The following is a 17,848-nucleotide window of genomic DNA, read 5'->3' on the forward strand; positions in this document are numbered from 1 at the left end:
CGGAGTGGTAAAATCTGGATAAGACAGGGTAGGAGCATCGACCAGTGCTTTTCGGACGGCATTGAAAGATGCCTGTTCTAACTCTCCCCAGCGGAATTTGACCCCTTTGGCCGTTAATGCGTGGAGGGGCTTCGCGATGGATGCAAATCCCGCAACAAATCGTCGATAATATGAGGCAAAGCCGATAAAACTCCGCACCTCCCCAACAGAGGTAGGAGTTGGCCATGAGCGCACGCAATTTGTCTTTTCGGGGTCCGTGGCAATTCCCGAGCGGCTGACAATATGGCCCAAATAACGAACCGAATCCCTCATGAGGTGGCACTTTTGCGGTTTGAATTTGAGGTTAGCCGCTCGCATTTTAAGGAAAACTGCCTTCAATCGCGTGAGGTGTTCATCAAAAGTTTTGCTGAACACGATTACATCGTCGAGGTAGATTAGGCAAGAATCCCACTGGAGCCCAGCGAGGACCAGCTCCATCAGGCGCTGGAACGTCGCCGGGGCCGAGTGAAGACCCATGGGAAGTCTGTTGAATTGGAACAGTCCCTGCGGCGTGCGGAAGGCCGTCTTTGGTTTGGATGCGTCATCAAGGGGTAGCTGCCAAAACCCCGAGAGGAGATCCAAGGTGGAGAAGTAATGCGCACCTGCTAAGGCATCGAGCGACTCGTCCATCCTGGGAAGCGGGTAGGCGTCGGCCACAGAAATCTTATTAAGTTTCCTGAAGTCAACACAAAAGCGGAGGCTCCCGTCGTGCTTCTTAACAAGAACGATCGGCGCCCCCCATGGGCTATTTGATGGCGCAATGACATCGGCCGCCAACATATCGTTGACGGCCACCCGTACATGTTCCTTTTCGGCCGGGCTCAACCGGAATGGGTTTTGACGAATTGGAGCGGCATCACCCGTGTCGATGTGGTGGCTTAGCAATTTAGTGCAGCCAATGTCGAATTTGCTTTGACTGAAAACGTCGGTGAAATCGCTCAGCAGCGTGCGTAATTTAGCATGCTGTAATGGTGACAAATCGGCAGAAGTGGAGCAAAGCGCGTCAAGCCATCCTGTGTCAGGACCTGGCTTGGTAACGGAAGAGAACTCGCCCCCTACGTGACCCACGATCACATCTTCTGGCGGGGCTGGCGTCGCGTGAGCAAGCACCATTCCCTGACAGATAACGGCCGTTTCCAATCCCGCGTTAAGGACCTGGATAAAGGGGTCGTGGTCGCTTCGCACGAGCGTTTGTGCACACACGAGGTCCGGCACCCGCTCAGCTGAACGCGAAGGCCCGATCACAGCACCCCCCATGAACGCGTCGTAATCAAGGGGTTTACGAAACCGGAGGGGAACTAACATCTGAGAGCCAGGAGGAATGTGAATTGTGCACGCCGCCAACGCCTGCACCGTCGTAGATGTGGAGTGCAACCGAGTGGGTGTGGGTAGGAAGGCCATGCGTCGGCCGGAGGGGAGCTCAATACACCCTTTGTTAATGAGAATTTTAATGGGCATCTTCCCCAAGAAATCTGTTCCGAGGAGGCACGGAACGGCGAGGGTTGATGAGACCAAAATGGGCCCAACTAATTGGACATCAGCAATGCGGATCTGAGCATTGATCCGTCCGGTGATGCCCAACGAACCCCCATTTGCGGCATAGCATGGCAAATCAACTGGCTGCAAGGGATGGCATGTATCGGGCAAAATGTTATAAATTATGTCTGAAATGATGGTCGCCGACGCACCCGTATCGATCAACATACGAACATCAACGCCCTCGATAGAACCCACTACGGCAGAGGACCCTGCCGCAGCGGCAACGACCCTATGGGCCAACTCGGACCATTGACCCGGTCCGAGCGCCCGGTTGTTCAATGATGGGCCCGAATCCCCCTCCTCCGAAGCATGACCCCCCTGTGTGGTGTGAGGGTGCGTGCTTGTTGTAAGTGGGGGCCGAGAGTGCGAGGTGTCGTGACTAGCCTGGATATGCCGAGGATACGGTGGTGGCCGAGGCGCCAGAGGTCCTGAAGTCCGGCGTCGGGGGACCCGGCAGCCGGACGCCACATGGCCCCGAAGGCCACAGTTGTGGCAGACGATGGACGCTCCGTCCTGGCGCGAGGTTGGCCGGTCCCGCTGGTGGTGATCTCGCTGGGATCGCCAGTTGGACGATCCGCGATTTTCTGTTGCTGCGAAGGCCTGATGAGGCCCCGAATGCACGTCATAGGCTTGTGCATCAGGTGGGCCTGCGCAGGCGGCGATGGTCGTGTCCTCATCGCAATGTAGGTGTGCTTGGATGCACCTGGCAGCACGTAGCGACGTGAAGTCGTCGTCGTCGTCGGCTGTCGGCATGGCAACTCGAAGCTGGCGGGCCAAGCTCATGAGCTTCTGCAGCACGAGTGACTCCACAGCGTCTTCATCTATGCGAGGGTAGGCAACCTTCGCCATGGCCAGCAGCGCGCTGCGGTACCCCATCGCCGACTCGGAGGCCTTCTTCCTCCTCGCATCGAAGCGGTGACGTGCTTCGGATGGGGGTCCATAAATCAGCCGCATCTGATGAAGGGCATCCGTGAGCGTGGCACGTTTCGCGCGTGGCACAGCAAGGAGTGCTGTGAGGGAGTCGTCGTCGAGCATGGCCGGGAGGCCCTGGAGCGCTTCATACTCCGACCAGCCGGACGTCTCTATAAGAGAGACGAACCAGCGTTCGAACGCTGCCCACTCACCCCCCTCTGAAGAAAATGCCTTGAGTGCCGGCAGGCGTTGCTGGACGTGAGCCAAGCTTCCGTTGCCTGGCAACCCGGCTAAAGCTGGCTGCGCGTTCGCAGCGCTCTCACTCGGCGGTTGCAAACAGCTGTCACCCGGCGGTGAGGGACGCAGCGCTGATGACGCGGCGTTGCTAGGTTGCCAACAGCTGTCACCCGGCGGTGAGGGACGCAGCGCTGATGACGCGGCGTCATCGGGATGGCCCACGCTGGGCCCGGAAGTGACGTCGCTCCCAGCGGCCACTGCTCCCCCCGCAGAAGTGACGACACACCCGGATGTGTTTGTGTTGGAGCCGGCGGAATGGCGCGGTCGCTGCGCCGCCTCTCTCTCTGCTGCCTCCGCCTGTGAGCGACGCACGTCGTCCAGGATGGAGACGGTGGCGTGGAGCAGCTCGGTGAGGCGAAGCAGCGTTTCCTCCATTGCTGCTCCCGACGCTGGAGGAGGATCGGCAGGTGTGGTGGACGCCTGCTTAGCCGGCGGTGCGGCGTCGTTGTCGGCCCGAGTTGGCTGCCCCGTCACCGCTTGCTCCTCAACATCGCCGTCAGGACTGAAGGTACGTGGCTTACTTCTTGTCTCCATTGCCACCTCTGACGCCAAATGTAACGGGTTCCGGAGACACTTGTAGATGTAACTTCTTTATTACAATACAACACTCCAACAGTCCTGATACTCTGTTACAGCCTAGGTACACAGCCTAGCTACACAGCCTAGATACTCTAGACACTCTACTCTGGCTACGCTCGCCCTCACAAGGTCGTAGAGTCGGGAGTTCCAGAGTCCCACCACTGGCTCTCACAGCATCCCAGGGTCTTCAGATGGCTGGTCGTGGGTCTAGGGTCTTGAGTTACAACTGGGCCCCGATCGTCCAGGGAGCTCTCCCTTTATGCCTGGTCCGACGAGGGGTGGGGCCGTGTGCGCCACCAGACATCCCACAGAGCACACACAGCCCCCCCCCCCCCCCCCCGTTGGCGGCGCCAAAAAGGCTTAAGCGCCTGGGAACCCAACGCCTGGCGCCCAAAGGCTTAAAAGCGTCTGGACCCCCTGGAAACCCAGTGCCTGGCGCCCAGAGGCTTACGCGTCTGGACCCACCTGGGAACCCAGAGCCTACAGCAGCCCCTCCCTTCTTATGTCACTACAGAAATGCAATACATTCATGAATAGAATTGAATAAGATCTCAATGCAGAACCTTCCTGCAAAAAAGTGTGAGACTTTCCTGGTTGAGTTACGTGATTTGCATTATTGTCATATATTGAAATGAATTTGGAACGTATGCACTCCTACTTGTTCTAGATGTTCATCCCACTTGCATAACCACTGCACATCCATATTTAGATTTCAAAGCTGTTGTCTTATCACTTCATCAATAGCCATAGGTGTGTATGCTTTCACAAGCTGACGTTTTATGTCGATACACGTAGGTTTGACGAGTGCTGACAACACTGTGAATATTTAACGTTTACAACACCTCATTTAAACGTTTCAAATGGGATTTATAAAATATTTTAATCTAAGGTTTTCAATGTGTTAGTGAATATAACACATTATAAGCCATGCGTGTAAGGCATTGTTGATGAGGTGTAATAATACATGGTTTTGATATGTTGATAATTGGTGTTCTGATGGTGAATGAGAATACTATGAGCCATGCGTCTATTTTTTGTCAGATGTTCAGTAGGGGGGGGGGGGGGGAAGAAAGTTACAACAAACAATACAAAACACGATATGTGTGCAAAGTAGAAATCACTAAATCAAGTATATAAGTTCAAATTGCATAAGTACACCAATTCCCAATCTTGAGCAAGGCAGAGAGGTGTGGTGACAAGACTTATTGGTTCAGGGTATGGACAGGGTGGATTCAGTTGTCACTCACCACTTATAGCAGCAATAACTGGGAATTTAACTCAAGTCACTAGCTGCTCGTATAAAAACCCACAAATAATGATGAGCTATACGTCTTAAAAATGATTTTAATTGTACGATTCAGTTTCATTACTGGTGATAAAGTAAACATTTGTTATATTAAATACATTATTCCTCAAAATGTTGATTCATCTGTTCCCATTAATGTAAATTCTAGCCTTCACAAAACAACTGTCTTGAACTCCTGAGTTTGATCTTCATTGAACACCAAGTTCCAAAGTGGCATGTTTTAACCAAAGGGTGTGAAAGAAAATGTGTTGCTCCATATCCTTACGTGTGTTTTTCAGCTGGCCTTTACAATATAGTTTGTTCATGGGAAGACATAGATTAGTGGCATGTGGCACTAGTACTCCACTGCTCATCCAAGAGCAAGGAGAATCGCTAGAACTCGAAATAAAGGTTTAAACTCGCTGCCAAGCGGTAGATTTTCTGTATAAAAGGGGCTGCCCAACATCAGAGGTCCAGCACCGTCTACCAAAGTAGCAATGTCTCTCTTCTGGCTCGTCTCCTGCTTCAGCCTTCATCGGCGCCGCCTTCGGTGAGGTTTCTACTGCCGTCACACACCTGTTGAACTCAAACACTCACAAAGTAAAATGGGAGTCGCGCGCAGCGTGGTAAGAAGTGGACATTTACACTTTAAAAGTTCAATTGTATTTGTTAGGACTTCATAAGAACAAACATATTTTCAGGCAATTCTAATGTGAGAGAATAATCATAAAATGTATACCATTATCAGGGATTTAGTTGACAATCATGGGTAATTTCCTGTCAATCATTTTAGAATGATAATAATGTAAAGGTACAGACATGGTGTACTCACAATTGGCTACAGAACTTATCAAATGCTTTGATAAATCTCCCAATTCACATGACAGATAGGGAATATGTGCATCTTTAACGTTCTATCTTCAAAATGCTCATCATGCAGGCAAGCTATTGTTAGAACTGGCAGAACCTACTGCCAGTGAAATTACATTAGATGCTTTTTGTAGATGCTTTCTTAACAGGGGTAATGTTAAACAATATAATGTGTTTTCCAATGTAAAAAAATTGACATTTTTAAAACGAGGGGCACTCGTCTTAGGAGGTGTCTCAAACTAAAGGTCTCAATGGTGGTGCGATGTTATCCCACTTGACTGGTATACAGTCGATCGTGATTTCGATCCTGACCCTGACGCCTGCTTTATATCTGGAGTCTGCGTGTTTTCTCTCTCTCTCCCCATGCTGGTGTGGATTTTTGTCCAGGTCGCTCCACATTAGAAACATGAGTTTTGAGTATTTGGCTGCTATAAATTTCCACGTGATAAGCGACTTCGTTGAGCTATCATTCGTGTCCAGCTGATATCTGAAAAAACTGACAGCTTAGTGAACCCTTACCTGGTAAAATAAAGATTTATAGTTTTTATAGTTTAACTAGCGGGAAGTGCCTGGCATTGCCCTGGCAAGAAATATATTTTAAAACATCTCTAAAAAACATTAAATATACATACACAAACACTCAGCTATTTTGAAAGCCCGGTGGGCCGTTTGTCCATTTCTCCACCAACAAAATTATAAGAGTCATGCAGAAGTCGAAAAAGTCATAGAAAGTGGGGGGGGGGGGGGGGGGGGGGGGTAAATAGTTGATATTTAAGATTTCCGAAAATTGTCGACTTCCCCCCTCGAAAAATATTTTTACCCCCGCGTAGGTATATATACCTACACACCCTACATACAACAGAGTAAGTAGTATCTATTGACTCTGTAGTTGTATCTACTGACTATACAGTAGTATCTACTGAGCCGATAGTAGCTACTGACTGTTTAGTAGTATTTACTGACTGTTGTAACTACTGACCGAAGTAGTATCTACTGGCCCTACAGTAGTATTTACCGACTCTCTAATAGTAACTACTAACTCTATAGTAGTATCTGCTGACACTATAGTAGTATCCACTGACTATAGTAGTAACCACTAACTCTATATCAGTATCTACTGATTCTAAAGTCGTATCTACTGACTCTATAGCAGTAGCCACTGACTGTAGTAGTATCTACCGACTCGATAGCAGTATCTACTATCACTACAACAGTGCATACCGACTGTGATTTTCTAGGAACAACCCCTGGTCAGATTTGTTGCGCATGCGAAAATGCGTGCTTTGGCGAGCGCTCATCGGCGTAAGAAAATAAATAATAATAAATGGTACTAAATGGTTAAGTAAACTACTTTAAAGTTGACAGATGCAACATCAGAATAGCGCTGGTACCTGGTTACTTTTTAAACACGTATACCCCATGGTTCGCGAGCCAAATCCTTAGCAAATTTTGTCAACACACAGACAGACACACAGACAGACAGAAAAAAATGACGTTAATAGGTAAGATTTTGGATATTACAAATAAGAAATACCTATCGTGTATGGCATTGCAGTCCTCAATATTAGTAGTTTAACATAATTCAGTTATCTTAATACTTAAAAGGCGAACATACAGCATGCAGTTGCAAAAGTATAACTAGTACATGCGATAAAGGCATGAATACTACGTTTATCATTTGTAAAATTTAACGCTTATGACAATTAATATTACTTAAAGCTTCCTTCGTGCGCTTGGAAATACCAATCTGTCTTTAGTTTCCCAACTTTCAGTAAGTAACACTGCGCACTTGATGCATTCATTTAAAGATGAGGATGCATCTGAAAAGTAAATGTTTTTAACCATCAAGTCCGTGTACACTGCAGTTTATATCCACCTTGCTAACAGTACTAAGTATAATTACGTAATTTTGTATACATGGACACCCTGTAATCATCATTTGCCATAATCTATCCACTGCCGGATGAAATGCCCCACCAAGCCGTTGCTTTACCGAGCTCCTCCACACTCTGTATATTACCTTCACTATATAAAGTGTTAACTTTGTAGGAAATTCATGCAAGGAGCATTCTGTAATGTTAACGACCAATCATCGTGTTCTTTACACATCACAGGGTGCGGTGTCCCGGCCATCAAGCCGGTCATCACTGGCAACTCCCGCATCGTCAATGGCGAGGATGCGGTGTCGGGCTCCTGGCCCTGGCAGGTGTCCCTGCAGGTGAGTGCTCAATGTTAGAATATCGTGAGTCGACATTGACATGAATCGTATCGCAGTGTCCACAACACAAGTGAAAGTCGGCCCGAATGAACTGCTGTTTGGTATGTGAAGTGTGCTACGCGTGTCCCAGAGTGCGACTCAACACCAATTCTGTCGCGTCTTGCCACTACAGGATTCCACCAGGAGGCACTATTGCGGTGGCTCCCTCATCGACCCCTCGTGGGTGGTGACCGCTGCCCACTGCGAGTTCAAGTAAGCGCATGCAGGATTCACTGCGCTAGCTTAGCACCGCTCATTTTTAACTCATTTAAAGCGAAGCAGAATCTCGTTTTCAATCAATAATTGTTGGGCTTTCTTAAATGTGTTCACAGCCCGTCCACTGACCGCATCGTCCTGGGCGAGCACGACAGGAACTCCAACACCGAGAACATCCAGTCTCTTGTCGTCTCTAAGGTAAACTCACGAGCTATGAAGTAACCTCATGAACAATCCCTGCAACTTGCTAGACATAGAAATGGATGACTTTCAACAGATATTGAGTGTATTTATCAAGTACCCTGAATTAAACAAATGTAGTGAGTTTAAGGTATTCAAACTTCTCGTTCTCTTTGCGCACACAGGCCATTACTCACCAGCAGTGGGACTAATCCAAGATCAACAACGACATCATGTTGCTGAAGCTGGCTCAGCCCGCTCAGATCGTGGACCGTGTCTCCCCCACCTGCCTGCCTGCCTCCTCGGATGTCTTTGATGATAACATGCAATGTGTCACCTCCGGCTGGGGCAGGGTCCGCTCTTCCGGTGAGCATCGATGACCAATAATTAACACAATTTACTTTGTGCAGAGTATTCATTTGGACTTCCTACAGCTAGTAGGTCTGTACCACTTTGAGATGAATTTTTGCCAAATAAGTTATTAATAAATATTATCAACGATATGATCTGTTACCTCAAAAGATATGATCTAACCATTATTCTATGTTTTTTGCCATTCTTCTATGTGTGCGTTCACAGCCTTCAACACGCCTCCCATCCTGCAGCAGACCGCTCTGCCCATTGTGCCTACCGTCACCTGCCAGCAGAAGTGGGGCACCGTGAACGTCATCACCAGCGTCATGATCTGCGCTGGTGGTGCTGGAGCCAGCTCCTGCATGGTAAACGTTAACGGCATTTCATTACGTAGCTAAAGTTGTTGTATCTGAAGTTAGCATTTCATGCCTACACCAGAAGGTTGGAGGTTTGAGGAGTGGTGGGGGTTATGAGCCTATCTTGTAAAGAATAAAAGTGTTTGAAAGTAAACCATAGCTTTAGAAAGTAGTTTCTTACAGTTTCATAGGGCTGAACTTTGAAACATACTTTGGTACTTCATATTTTTTTGACAAGAGTCTGATAAAAAAAAAAAAACACGAAATTAACATTGGAAGGAGGGGGGGAACATAAATTCTGCGGACCAAATCTTGAACTCAGTGCTAACTGGGTTCTGGGAAGCGATGAAGATTGGCTCACTGCTCCGCACACAAAGGAAGGGGGGGGGGGGAAGTTAAATAAAAATGGGGTGGGGGGGGGGGAAAGTGCCCACAACAAAATTTTTCAAGTAAAGTAACCTACACGCAGCAAGTGAACTTATCATCAGTGTAAGTCCCTTAGAGCAGTGGTTAATTCCTGTCTATCCCCGGGGGGCGGGGATGTGATACCCAAACGCCCATCCCCTCCCCCTGACATCCCTACATGCGCAATTCACGTTAGGATTTGTAGGAATAGAGACCATCTGGCTTCGAACTCCCGCTTTCTGCCCTTGAGCTTGTGGCTTAAATGTTAGGTTCCTGTAAGGGCTCGGAGCGTGTTTCGTCACTGCTTCCATGACGGGGGTTCGTGGTCTTTCCAATTTACCAGGATGGCCTTCCGAGCAGTACGTTAAAGGTTTGCAGCAGTGCTTGCTAGTGTTTTGACGCACAGCTTGGTTTCAGGCCTTACAGGGTTGTTTTATTGAGTTTAGTGCCACAGGAATTGTTCAAGATTTCTATCATATTCGAGTAAAATTTCCATTTCTCGGTGCATGACAAAAATGCGCAAAGGTACATCTGGAGCATGCGCAGATAGCATTTGGAGCAGTCCAGAGAAAAGTCCATGAATTTGGCTCACTTCTTATTGAGCATATAGGTGCCATACATGAATTCGATTTGGATGAGCCTTGATGCTTAATTTTAAATGGAAATATAATCTTTTTAATCATCAAATGTATTGCTACAGAAAGATATTGCATCTATGCTGGACCCAACGAGTGACGAACGTTGCTCGTAGAATAAGACCTGATGCAGGCAATGATGAGAAGGAAACTAGCACTATCATATTTGGACACATATGTTATTCAAAAAATGTAAGGAACTGGATAGAGAGGAAGACCTGAAAGAGAATGGCTTGACGACGACATGAGATATTGGTGCCAGAAAGATGTGGCACTACTTGAGTATTTTGACACAAGACAGAATAAAGTCAAAACAAATGACGAAATGTGCAGTGGATACTTCCGAGCTCTCTGCGCATGAATCGTGATGATGACGATGAATCATCAAATGTAAATTATTGAGAGCTCAATATGACTATGCATGATGCACAAAAATAATATATACATTTATTGTAGACCTACGCAACTGTATAAGTGAAGTGTATCTATACATAACTCAATCTTCATTGTCAAAAATGGGTAGGCCGATTCTACTTTATTCCGTCTCGACATCAAAGCTCGTTCTGATACGCTTGTGGCTGTGCACCTTGCGTGTCTTCTCCACAGGGCGACTCCGGCGGCGCCCTGGTGTGCGAGAAGAACGGCGTGTGGAACCTCATGGGGATCGTGTCGTGGGGCAGCAGCTCGTGCTCCACTTCCATGCCTGGCGTGTACGCACGTGTCACCGCCCTGCGCAGTTGGATCGACCAGACCATGACTGCCAACTAGACAGGAATAACCTCTGTGTTTGCCTTAATTTCTCAATAAAGTATATCATCTTAAATAATATGTGTGTTATTAAGGTGGTGTGTGTATATATATATATATGTACTTGGGTTGTTGTAATCATGGTTTTGCATCAGTGCAACCACTTGGTTTGCAGCACATATAAAAACGCCAAGCAACAAGCATTACATTTAAAAACTGATAAACTCGGTGAGCTGCTGTATTGTAATGGTTAGCGCACTTGATTTGCCATCCAGAGGTCACCGGGTTGACTTCATCTCCTGGCACGCCAGCGGAAACAATGCAGCAAATTTCCTTAATCCCCTCGCTTCTGTCAACCAAACTAAATAAATAAGTATACTACAGTTAGTCGGTCGGCAGGTTGTATGTGGTGGGGTAAAGTGAGAGTACGCCCATCTCCCCCAAATATCAGCGTGCAAGAGTAGTCCAAATATCTTCAAGAGCACATTATGTTGGAGGTCCTTTCGCCAGCATTGGAGGGAGCAAGGAACCAATAGCAGGATTGCACCTTAACCTTTAAAATTCTTCTTGTGTATGGAAATTCAAAAGCAACGATTGATTACTGTTCTATGTATAGTAAGGTGAGATAGTCAGTTGATAGCTTCTGGGGCACCAAGATGGATTGCTCCAGTTCCTACGGGAAGTGCGCATATTGGCGATGTGGCTCATTAACGGACACTTTGCCACATCCGTAAATCGGTACCTCCTTAATTCTCTACTTATGTAGTCGTTGACCAAATCTACCAAGTAATGTACAGATAAGGTTTGATGTGATCCAGTATCTCCACTGAAGATAGAATCCAGAAAGGTTATGTTATTGCATCATCGATCAGGTTTTTGGAAAGTACAGTTGAGGTGTACTAATGTTCCTGCCAACTACTTTTAGCGTCCATTCAGCTTGATGACAGCGCAGAGGCATGGTTCCAGGATGAAATTGTGGACTTCAAGGCATAGATTTGGCGTTTGACAATATCCTAGTGTAGCAAGAGTTCAGGATCAGCCATGATCTTCTCATATTCTCAAAATATTGTTGAATGTCTTCTGATGACAGAAAGGACACTGTTTGATAACACTGGCAGCCATGAGAGTGGGTGGATTTTAGGGCACCACTTATCACTCTAAGAGTCTAAGGGGATAAATAATGTGCCGATAGATTGGAACGAGGTATGGGTTCGAAGGGTTTGAGCACTCCTTCAACCATGATGTTCTCGCAAGCTTCTGGATTGTTGACCCTCGAACCCATGTTAATTTCCGGTGTTTTGGAGGTGTTGATGGAAGCTGAGGGTCTGATCTAAGATGGTCCCCAGGCAGGGCCAGATTAAGGTTCTTATAGGCCCGACACACTTCTGTTTCGTAGGCCTTCAGTGATAACTTTCTAAGTTGGTACTGCTGCCTATCTTACTTGTTTCAGGCTTACTTTGTCCAGCCGCTGGACAAATGTTATTGATACGCTCATTATTGTCTGTGCCCTAATTTGACAGGAGCGTGCTGTATCTACTGATACGCAGATTTTATTAAATATTATTAAAAAAAGAAGGTAAGCCTAAAGATATAAGCGAAAATGTATTCAATAAGCAGTGTCCACAGTGTCTCCTGCACATATTGGATAATATGGCCCTGTCCATAGGCACCAGGATTTGTTTTTATTATCATGCTTCAGTAAGGTTTCACTGAATCTTGATGGTTATTGAGGTGACAGGTGCATTTCACTTGAGGTGCCAGGTGCAGAAATATTGCTCCAAGGGTCAGCTCTGTCACTTTGAGCGACTTAACTTGTGTAATAAACCCCGTTGAGACAACGTCGGGAATTCAGAATTCTTTTTTAAGTTTCGTCCACAGCTCTCACTACATCCGTTCCTCTACTTATCTTGCTCCCTCACGCTGTTGGCAGACAGCGTGAGAGGAAGAGAGAAAGAAACAGACTGCTACGGCCCTCCACATGGCAGGCTCCGGACCATGGCACCAGCGTGGCTTCCCCCTTCGTTCCTCCGCACACTGACCACGTGCTGTCCTTCTCTGCCCCTTTTAATCCCTGGCCCACGTGATGCCCCGCAGCCAATCCTCACCCACACCCCTGGAACTTTCCAGAAGCCACTGTACAGCTCCAGGGTCACGCCCCTGGCTCTACTCCTCATTGGTTGTGGGCTGAGGCTGGCAGAGCCCATCATTATCATCCAGGTGTAACCTCACATTACATCACCCCCCCCCCCCCCCGGTGTAAAAAGTCAGCCGTCTTGGCTGAGAAAAGGGCGATGTACCAACCCCTGCGACTAAACATTTAGGGCGCCAATAACGCATAACGAGGTAAGGTTGTTAGGGCGCCGAACAACGCGCGGTCGAAGGTGAAACATTAGGGCACGGAACAATGTGCAATACAGAAGCAACGCAACATTAGGGCACCAACCGAAGCGCGGCATAATAGAAGGGGTTACAGGCACAACATGGCAACGGCGTTAACGAAATGGGAGTGATTTCGAATGCGTGCGCGACACTGGTCCCTCTCCTCCCATGGAGTGTGGTAGTCTCGCCGACTGTTCAGCAGGAGGGGGTAGCAGAGGAGCGGGTTCAGCTTCCTCCGTGGATAGAACAGGTCTCGTCAGAGGCTGCTCGTCAGGGGACTCGACGCTCTTCAAGGCCTGTGTGTCTGCAGGGGGTAGAACACGTCCCCGCTGGGGATCAATTGGCGAGGCAAGTGGCACGTCAGGCACATCAGACCCCGGCAGGTCAGCGAGTGGGGATGAAAGGCCAGTGCATGGTTCGAAATAAGGTTTCAGACACGACGAGTGCACATACCAACGACCCAGCCCGTACTGGATGCACACACTTTGGGGATTCCGGATTTCTATGAATCTAACGGGCCCTCGCCAAGGCCTGTGCAGTTTAGGGGACGTGCCCATAGGCACCTGAGGGCAATGGAGCCACGCTGCGTCGCCCACTGTCCAAGGCATGTCACGTCGCGACCGACGCGCGTATCTCTCGTTCCGTGCCTGTGTACGGGCTGTTGCACTCCTGGCGGCTTCCCGCGCCTCTGTAACATGCCGAAGTGAGTCACAGACGTGTTCAGGCAAGGTAGGGTAGGGTTCCTTTACAGCTGTACCCAGTTGCATATCAATCGGAGGCACGTTTTCCCGCCCATACATAAGAAAAAATGGCGAATACTCCGTGGACGCATGCAGGACCATGCGGTACGCAGACAAAACGCCAGGTATGTGCAAGTCCCAGTCGGTCTGATTTTCACTCACCGTGTGACAAAGCATGGCCGAAAGGGTACGGTTGAATTGTTCCACCATTCCATCTGTCTGCGGGTGGTAAGGGGAAGTGCGCATTTTCTTCGTACCCAAAGCGGCGCATACGTCCCGGAGTAATTTAGAGAAGAAGTTACGTCCTTGATCCGTGAGTAATTTCTCAGGAGCCCCCTTATCCATCACGTATCCATTCAAAAAAGCATCAGTGATGGACGAAGCCAATTGGTCGGGTAGGGGCCAGGCCATAGGCCAACGAGAAAAATATTCCACCCCGATGGGGGAAACGGGCCGAGGATATCCAGAGCAACCAGCACATTAATACGAGATACCTCGATCGATTGCAAGGGCGGAACGTAATTTTGACGTGGCGGTTTCCGCTTCGCACAATCTTGGCATGCCCGGACAGTCCCAGTGATATCGTCATACCCGGCCAAAAAAAATCCTGCTGCATCGTGAACAATGTTTTCTGCACGCCAAGATGCATCAACTTGTCAGCATGCAGCGCACGAATAAGATCATGGCGAAGGGATGTTGGCACAACAAGGCGTGAACGGTCCGACAATCTGTCTGTGCACATGAGCAACCCTTCCCGGACAGTAAAGAGATGCGATTTCCTGCCCGACAAGTGAGATCTCGGCCTTCCGACCAGATTTCGCAGTGGAGCCAACGAGGCATCCGCCATTTGTTCACGCAGCCACACCGCGTGCGGCAAGTGCAGCGTGCCATCGGCTCCAACAGGCGTACACCGGCAGTCATCTTTAGGCATCGCACCCATAACCGGACAGGGCGGGGTGGGTGGCACTGTGCAGCGATATGTACCCATCAAACAGGCGCAGGGAGGGTACAAGGGCAATCTGGAAAGAGCGTCTGCATTGCCATGGCGGGTACCTTTACGGTATGTAATATCAAAAGAAAATTCCTGCAACAATTCCAACCATCGAGCCAATTGTCCGGACGGTTGTTCCAATTTTAGTGAGTATTGCAGGGCAGCATGGTCAGTGTGCATGAGGAATTTTCTACCATACAGGTACGACCGGTACTGGCGAACAAAATGGACAATCGCCAGCAACTCCCGATGAGTGATGCAATAGCGCGTTTCAGAAGGAGACAAAACCCTGCTGCCATATTCCACCACTCGTTCAACACCGTCCTTCCGTTGAGACAAAATAGCACCGATGCCGGTGTCGCAAGCATCTGTGTCCAGGATGAATGATTGCAAAAATCTGGGTAATCGAGTGTTGGCGCGGTGGCCAATCGATCTCGGAGAGATTGGAAAGCCAGTTCCTCTTCCGGACCCCATTTGAATCTCCGATTCTTTCCCATCAGGACATGCAGAGGCTTTGCCAACGTCGCGAAATTCTTAACAAACCGGCGATAATAGGATGCAAAGCCTATGAACCGTCGCACGTCACCTACGGAAGAGGGCGTCGGCACTCACGAACACATGACGTCTTTTGAGGGTCAGTGGACACACCACTAGAGCTGACAATGTGTCCGAGCTAACGGACAGAACGTTGCAACAAATGAAATTTTTTGGTTTAAATTTGAGGTCGGCTGATCGCATTCTTTGAAAGACAGCCTCCAGCCGTTGAAAGTGTTTTTCGAAAGTGTGACTGAAAACAATAATGTCGTCCAAATATATGAGGCACGTCTCCCACTGTAGCCCTGCCAGTACCAACTCCATCAGGCGCTGGAACGTCGCCGGCGCGGCATTCAAGCCCATGGGAAGGCGGTTAAATTCAAACAAGCCTTGTGGCGTGCGAAACGCCGTTTTCGGCTTCGACGCATCATCGAGGGGGAGTTGCCAAACACCCGACGAGAGGTCGAGAGTAGAAAAAAAATTGGCCCCCGACAAAGCGTCCAACGGATCGTCCATCCGTGGCAGGGGGTACGCATCCGCCACGGATATTTTATTCAACCGGCGAAAGTCAGCACAGAACCTCAATCCGCCGTCCTTCTTTTTAACCAACACCACTGGCGCACCCCAAGGACTGTTGGATGGCGAAATTATGTCGGCTGCCAACATGTCGTCCACCGCGCCACGCACGTGCTCCCTTTCCACAGGGCTCATGCGGTGCGGGTGCATACATATCGGTCCTGCCGCACCGGTGTCAATGTGGTGTGACAAGAGCGAGGTATGGCCCAAATCAAAGTCATCTTTACTGAAGACATCGGCATATTTTGACAAGTAGTGAACGCAATACATTCCGCTGCATGGAGGACAAAGATGTATTCTCACGGCACAATTCGGCGATCCATCGATCCTCCGAATAAGTGGCCTGAGATACGCCAGCAGCCATTACTCTTGGTTGGTCCCCATCAAGGCTAGTGAAGTCGGTAGTGGCATGGGCCAATACCGCACCCGCCGAAACGACTACTCGTTCCGGGCCCCCATTCAACACTTGTAAGAACGGGGCTTGTCCAGCCCGAACGATAGTTTGAGCCGCGACAAGAGAGAAGGCCTTAGCCACGGAGTTCGACAGGGGACAGTAACACACCCACCGCCCCCTCTGCGGCCTCCAACTGCTTACGGTAATGCAGCGGGATGAGCACCTGTGTACCAGGGAGTATCTCCACAGTGACATCGGCAAGCGCGTGAACGGTGTTCCCTGGAGGCGGCCGGCCCCACAGGGACGGCAAGAAGAACATCCTACAGCCCCCTGGCATTTCTAAACAACCCTGATCAACAAGGATTTTAACAGGCATCCGACGAAGAAAATCGGTGCCCAACAAACATGGAACTGCCAATGATCGTGAAATAAGAACCGAACCCGACACGGCAACATTCCCTTTGGCAATGTTGACACCAATGCCACCCCCATTAGCGGCAATGCATGAGTCGTTAGCCGGTTGGACCCACGACGCAGGGATGGATAATATATGAAAAATTACATCTGAAATGATGGTTGCCGACGCACCGGTATCTACCCCTTGAATAGTGCTCGGCACCGTGGAGGACCCCGATGCGGCTGCAACCACCCTTCGAGCCAATTTCCTCCACTGAGTAACCATGTGCGGTACCGAATCAGCATGCCGACAATTAACATCTGATAAGCCTACGGGGGTACGAGTGGATGCCTCAGGTGTTTGGACCTGCCGGGTGCCCGATGTGTGCTGACTTGCCCGAGAATGATGTCGATCCGCGCCCGGTGGAGGAGATGGAGGAAGGCCCGACGGGAGCTGTGGAGGTCGGAAAGGGCGCCGATGATCACGGGCGAAGTGGCCCAGTCGGCCACACTTGAAGCATGTGGCGGCCGCCCGACGGTCGGTCGCCTCGGCCTCCACTCGTGACCGTCCGGCCCCGTCGCGCTGCGTGTCTTGCCGGCGTTGCGGGGTCCAGCGAGGAGCAGCAGCCACCAAGTCTTCGTTGCTGAACTCCGGAATGTGCACGACGCGACGCGGGGCCCATCCCAGCGGTTCACCATCCTTTTTGGGGTCCCCGTCCATGCCGCCATTTGGTCCCCAAGTCGCAAATTGAATTTGGCGTCTAAACATTGCGCCGCCCAACTAGACGTTAGCGGCTCATGGCCGCACACCGGCAGCGAGATGTTCAACTCTTGCGATAGTTCAATCATTCTTGCAAGAATGAGAGGGTCCAGAAGGTCGGCGGAGGACTCGGGGTAGGCGGCCATAGCGAGTGCTAATAGCGCACCATGGTACGCCAGAGGCGTTTCTTCCGGCCCCCGACGTCACTATATACATTTTCTGTGGGCAGCAGATGGTGGCTCGTAAAATTCCGTCATTTCAGCGAAGGCGTCCTTTAGCGTATTCTTCCGACTCGTCGGGATTGAGCGGAAAACGGCCAAGGACATGTCATCCAACAGCGCAGGTAGAGCCTGCAGTGCCTCGGACTCTGTCCACCGCACCGATTGAAAGGTGGATTCAAATCTCTA

General features: G+C 49.4%; 1 pseudogene; it reads left to right on the plus strand.

The window, feature by feature from the left end:
- The first annotated feature begins 5,148 nt into the window (after window positions 1-5,148).
- Window positions 5,149-10,692, plus strand: LOC133350759 (chymotrypsinogen B-like; annotated as a pseudogene).
- Window positions 10,693-17,848: the final 7,156 nt, after the last annotated feature.

Source organism: Lethenteron reissneri, chromosome 35 (assembly GCF_015708825.2).
Source record: "Lethenteron reissneri isolate LAM-NWPU_2019-01 chromosome 35, ASM1570882v1, whole genome shotgun sequence".
Lineage (NCBI taxonomy): Eukaryota > Metazoa > Chordata > Hyperoartia > Petromyzontiformes > Petromyzontidae > Lethenteron > Lethenteron reissneri.